Source organism: Peromyscus eremicus, chromosome 3 (genome assembly GCF_949786415.1).
Source record: "Peromyscus eremicus chromosome 3, PerEre_H2_v1, whole genome shotgun sequence".
Lineage (NCBI taxonomy): Eukaryota > Metazoa > Chordata > Mammalia > Rodentia > Cricetidae > Peromyscus > Peromyscus eremicus.
Genome location: NC_081418.1, coordinates 119,087,413 through 119,093,246, shown reverse-complemented (window position 1 = coordinate 119,093,246; position 5,834 = coordinate 119,087,413).

Here is a 5,834-nt window from a genome sequence, read left to right as displayed (position 1 = left end):
AGATAGTAGTTATGTAGCCTGTTTAAGTTAATGCCTAGAACAAGAATTTATCATTTGAATATGTTTGCCTTCCAGGGAGTTGGTGTTGGTGTAGAGCCACTGAAAGTGTCCAGGAACCTCCATTCCTGTGAGAAGCATGCGGTGAGGCGAAGGAGCTTGTATGTCCATAGCAATGGGCTAGCCTCGACTTTAGTCTAAGGTTAGTTCCAGGAAGGGGAAAATAGTTGATTATGGGTTCTTTATTTGGGTCTGAATGTTGTTTCATTGCCTACCCATTCATATGTTGAATTCCTAAGCCCCAAGATAACTTTAGTAGGTAAGAACTTTGGGAGGTGACTATGTTTTGAGGGAAAGTCCTCAAGAATAGGTTTAGCACCCTTATGAAAGAAACCTCTGGGGCTGAAGAAATGCTAAAATCACATGAGTCTCTTGCAGAGGACCCAAGTTTCATTTCCAGCACCCATGTAGAGTGCTCACCACTGCCTGTAACTCTACCTCCAGGATATCCAGCATCCTCTTCTGGTCTCCTTGGATAGCTGCCCTCATGTGCACATACCCCCACACAGACATATATAAACAATTGAAAATAAAAGTCACTCTTAGAGACCCCTGGAAGCTGCCTTGCCTCTTCTCCAGTGTGAGGACACAGTGAGAAGACATTCCTCTTTCTCCAGGAGTCAGGCCTTTGTTTGCCAGCCGTCATCTTTGCTGGTGTCTTTATCTTGCGCTTTACAGAAATCCAACAAAAATCAGTGTTAGAACTAGCCATACTCCACATAAAAATAGGTTTCTGTTGGTTTTAGGTCCGTTGGTTTGTAGTACTTTGACATGGATGCCCTAGGAAGCAAATACAGGTTTTTAATGAGGATAGAGTAAAACAGAAGATCAAAAACATTTCCAAAATTAAAATATGGTTGTTAGCCAGGTGGATCTTTGTGAGTTCAAGGCCAGCCTGGTCTACCAAGTGAGTCCCAGGAAAGGCGCAAAACTACACAGAGAAACCCTGTCTCAAAAAAAAAAAAAAAAAATATGGTTGTTAGCAAATGTTAGCAAGAAGGCAAAGCAAAGAGAACCTTTATGTCATCCTGGTGAGAATGTCACAGAGTTCAGCCACTGTAGAAAACAGTATGGAGAATCCTTAACTTCCCCAAATAAATCTACCAAATGACACAGCTATACCATACCTCTGAATTTACCTCAAGGACTCCAAATCAATATATCACAGAGGAGGCTCACACAACAGTGTTTACTGTTTACTACAAGAATATTCATAGCATCTAAGTTAAGGAATCAAACTAGGTGTTCAACAACATAGAAATAGAGAAAATGTGGAATATATATATATATATATATATATATATATATATATATATATAATGGAATTTTACTCTGCCATAAAGCAAAACAAAATTATGTTATGTGGAGGAGGAAAATGGATGCAACTGGAGATTAGCACATAAAGCAAATTAAGTCAGTGTCAGAAAGATAAATATCAGGTTTTCTCTTAATTTTGGATCCTAGAATTCATATGGATACATTAAATCATGTTGTAGGTGAACGAGAGGATTAATGAGAGGGATGAGAAAGCACAAGGAGGGGTAAGAGGAATTGCAGAGCACGCTCTAAGTATATCATATACTTGTATGATAATGACCTTATGAAGTGAACACCGTGTATAATGAACATATGTCAATAAATAATAAACATGGTTGTTTGAATTTTGAAAACATGGTTGTCAGCTGACATTCTCATGTTCTGCATCACTCATAGTCCAGACTGTAGTATTGGCCCTACTCTGGTACAGTTTCCCACATTTTAGGGGCAGAAGAAGTAAAAATGAAGTGATCAGATGGCCCAGTCTTGAGCTGGAAAGGGGGCTAGGTGGTTAAGAGCATCTCCTACTCTTGCAGAGGATCCGACTTTTTTCCTGGCAGCCACACTGGGCAACTCACAACCACCTGTAACTTCTGCTTCAGAGGATCTGTGGCCTCCGAGCTACCTATACTCTTGTGTGTATACCCGCAAACACATACCCATATACAGATACACAGTTTAAAACAAAATGAATCTCAAAAAAAGAAGGCCAGGTCCCTTTCTATGGGTGCCAGTCTATATCCTCATTATTCTAGCAGCTGGTCATTCGGAGAGTGTGGGAGCAAACTGCAAGCAGTGACCTTTCATTTCCCAGCATCCTCCTCTGCTGGAAGACATGGCCTGCTGCCCAGGGATCAGGCTTTGTCATTGAAAACTACCCATAAGAGGGGAGGGAAAAAAAAGAGTGGGTAGCTTCCTTTTCCTTAGGTACTTCCATGGTACATCTATTTAAAAAACATTACAGCTTTAACATCTGCTTCTCCTCTCATCCTGAGAATGTCTGTAGGGGGTTTGAATTGGACTGGGAAATAGCAAAACACTGCTGTGCAATTTGGCAACATGTGCCTTTTGGGAAATAGCAGAACGGCACTGTGTGGTTTGGCAACATGTACCTTGTAAGGGTGCTTTGAATCACACACTAGGTGTCAGCGGGAGAGCAGGGGGGCTGTGTATCATGAACAGTACCACTTGCATGTTGCTCCTGGTCCCCAGGCTCAGCCTTGAGCAGTACTGTGGCTCTGTCCTCAGCCCTGTGTCTAGGAGGATGTGAGGACAGACAGTGAAAAGCAAAGACAGAAGAGCTGTGGGGACCTGCACAGCTTGTCGTGGAGAGGCATTTGGGTCTTCCCGCTTTAACTGCCTTCCTCCTCCAAACCGTCTTTTGCCTTAGAATATGGTATATTTAGCTGTTTACAAATTACTTGGATCCTGGTATTTGGGGAATGTGTGGGTGGTGGTGTGAAGCAAATCGCTTTATCTGGTTGATGGTCATTAATATCAAGAAGATGAAATTGTCAAGCTTAAAGTGTGAGTAGTAGTTTTATCTCATTAATATCTGGAAAAATTATTTTTTCTATGTTTCAGAGATGACACTTAGACAAGATTAACATGTTCTATTGTAGCAGGCCATGTGAGGGGTACATTAACATACATCATTATCGTTTCTAAAGCAGCTTAGAAATTCTCTTTTTCTACTTCCTTTTTTACAGATATGGAGACCCAGGCCCCGAAAGGAACTGCCGAGGACCTGAGGGAAATACTTTAGCAGTTCTAACATTTTAGTTATAATATTCTGATCTCAGTACACATTTTTCTGAACTGTATGTCAGGTTCTTCTGTTTGGAGAGATTTGCACGTGTGTGTGTTTTCCTGTGTGCATGTGTGGGCACATGCATGTGGGGCTGGAAGCCAAGCACAGGTGTCATTCCTTAGGCACTGTCCTTCTTGTTGTTTGAGACAGCGCTCATTGGCGTGGAACTGTCAGAGTAACTTAGGCCATCTGGCCATTTGAGTTATAAATATGTACCATCGTGTTCTGCTTTGATTCTGAAGAGCAAACTCAGGTCCTCATGTTTTCATGTCAGGCAGTTTATTGCCCACGCCATGTCATTAATCCTCATGTTTTAGGTTCTCTGAGGATCGCTTCTTAGTGTGTATGTTATATATTGTGAGGGTCGTATTGTCATCACCGAATGACTTGACTCCCGGTCTCTGTTGTGTTGAGCACCAGCTCAAGTCCTTGAATGCAGATTTGACTCCCATGGAATGTGTTACTTCCAAGTTAATGTTTTAAGGACTTTGTGTGATTTGCCTTGCTCCATATTCTTCTATCACAGCAGCTGAGGATGCTTTCTCTGTTACTTTGGGTTCTGGCATTTAGATGATACAGGACAACACAACTCAGCCAGCTTGCCATTGGATTAGATTCTGTGTAAATGCAAGTGAGCAACAAACCCATTCTTTCAACCACTGGGATGGCCACATGTACAGGATAGCTGCATGGCCTCGTCAGTGTGTGGGATAGCAGTGTGGCCTCATCAGTTCAGACCGACACTAACTACCTGGCATTGGTTTTATGTTTCAGATATAATTTACCCTTGTTTTCACACTTGAGAATGTTAGGTTACAACCTTATGCACAAGAATTGTGTGGTCTTCTTGCCCTGTGGTTTTTGCGCAGTGCCTGCTCGGAGCCTTGGATACTGGAGAGCTCTGAATGGCACAAACTGAATGATAAGCAATACTTAGTAAAGAGTGTCCACAATGTTCAAAATGTCATTCATTATCAGGGACCCAGAAATAAATAAGCAGGTAACCTGCCTCAGGAATTTACAGTTTAGCAGAGATAGCTATGTTTATTTATTCAATATATAAATGAAGGGTATACAGTCAATTCATTTATACAGACATACTTATTTAGGTCCATGATTGCTAAATTGGTCAAGTGCTGGGGAATCAAGTGTAGCAAAAAGAGGTGAGTTCATTTCCTTATGGAGTTCATCAGCTAAAAATGGAGATTAAGTTAATTACGCAAATGTAATTTGTAACTAGGATAAAGTCTACAAGGAAACAAAGATGGGGCACTTATTTGCTCTATGGGCACTTATAGGAGCTTTCTGGAAATAAATTGGACTCAGCACCTCTTCAGACTGGTTTAAATTCTGATTCTGCCACTTTGAAGTATAAGACCTTAGCCAGGGCACCCAACCTTCCAGAAATGAGTTTCCCGTTTCGCAGGTTAGTTGTGAAGCGTACATAAGCTTTTGTCTGTGACAATGCCTGGAATGTCATGTATGCTCAGAAAGCTTAGTTCCTTCCCCCCTTCCTCTGGGACATTGCTTCTCCATGACCAGCTCATCAGAGAATGGCAAGGGAATGGGTCTGACGGCTGGGTTAGAAAAGGCTTTATGTAGAAGTAGCATCTTAGACTAGAAGGATAGAAAAGGATTTCATAAAGAGAATTGTAATGACCTGATAGGAGAATAATTTTAAGCAACTAGACATACTTCTTAGCTAGGGTCGTGCCTTTAGAATGGGACAGATTCCAGTTCCAATCAATAAGCCATCGTTACTTATCCTGTGACCTTGACCAAGGTGCTCCCTTTCTCTACATGAGAGTTTCCTTATCCAAAAAGTATGAGGATAATATTAGAATGAATTCTGTAATATTATGGTAAATATTTAATAATAAACACATATAATGCTTAGCACAGGCCCTCATAATGAGGGGTACCTCAATATTGCTAGCATTATCTTACAAACAAGGAAGGCACAATCTCTGGGTTCTTTTTTGTAGCTTTAGATACAAACTCCAAATGCTGGTTTAACTGCAAGGCACTGATGTCACTGAGTTCAACATGAGATTTACTGTCCCCTTAGAGTATTAATACCCACCAATTAATAGTGACAGTCACTAAACATTTAGTACCTAATGAGCTGCATCTCCTCAGTATGGGTGTAGCATGGAAAAGGAACTGTATGATTTAACTTGCCAGACTTCCTTCTTGCTGGCTGGCTGTGACCTCCCCACTGGGCTGCCTGAGGGGTTGACTTCATTTGAAAAATACATTTAGAAATGTCAGTGTCTAGGAAGCTCTGAGCTTGAAATCCTCCTTGGAACCACGAAAGCAGACTATCAGCTGTTCTCTTTCGAAGTGATGGGGGATACAGCAATGAAGAAGTTAGGAAAGGTCCTTGCTTTTTGGGGCAGAGCGAGGAAGGGAGGGAGGGAGGGAGGGAGGGAGAGAGAGAGAGAGATAGAGAGAGAGAGAGAGAGACAGAGAGAGAAAGACAGAGAGAGACAGAGACAGAGAGAGAACAGAGAGACAGAGAGGGGAGAGAGAGACAGAGAAAAAGTGGGGAGAACTAGCTCTATGCAAGATGTTGGGAACACAGTTTCTGGAGTGAACAGAGCATGTTGATAAGAAATGAGCTTGGAGGATATTTTGTGAGGCAGGCAGG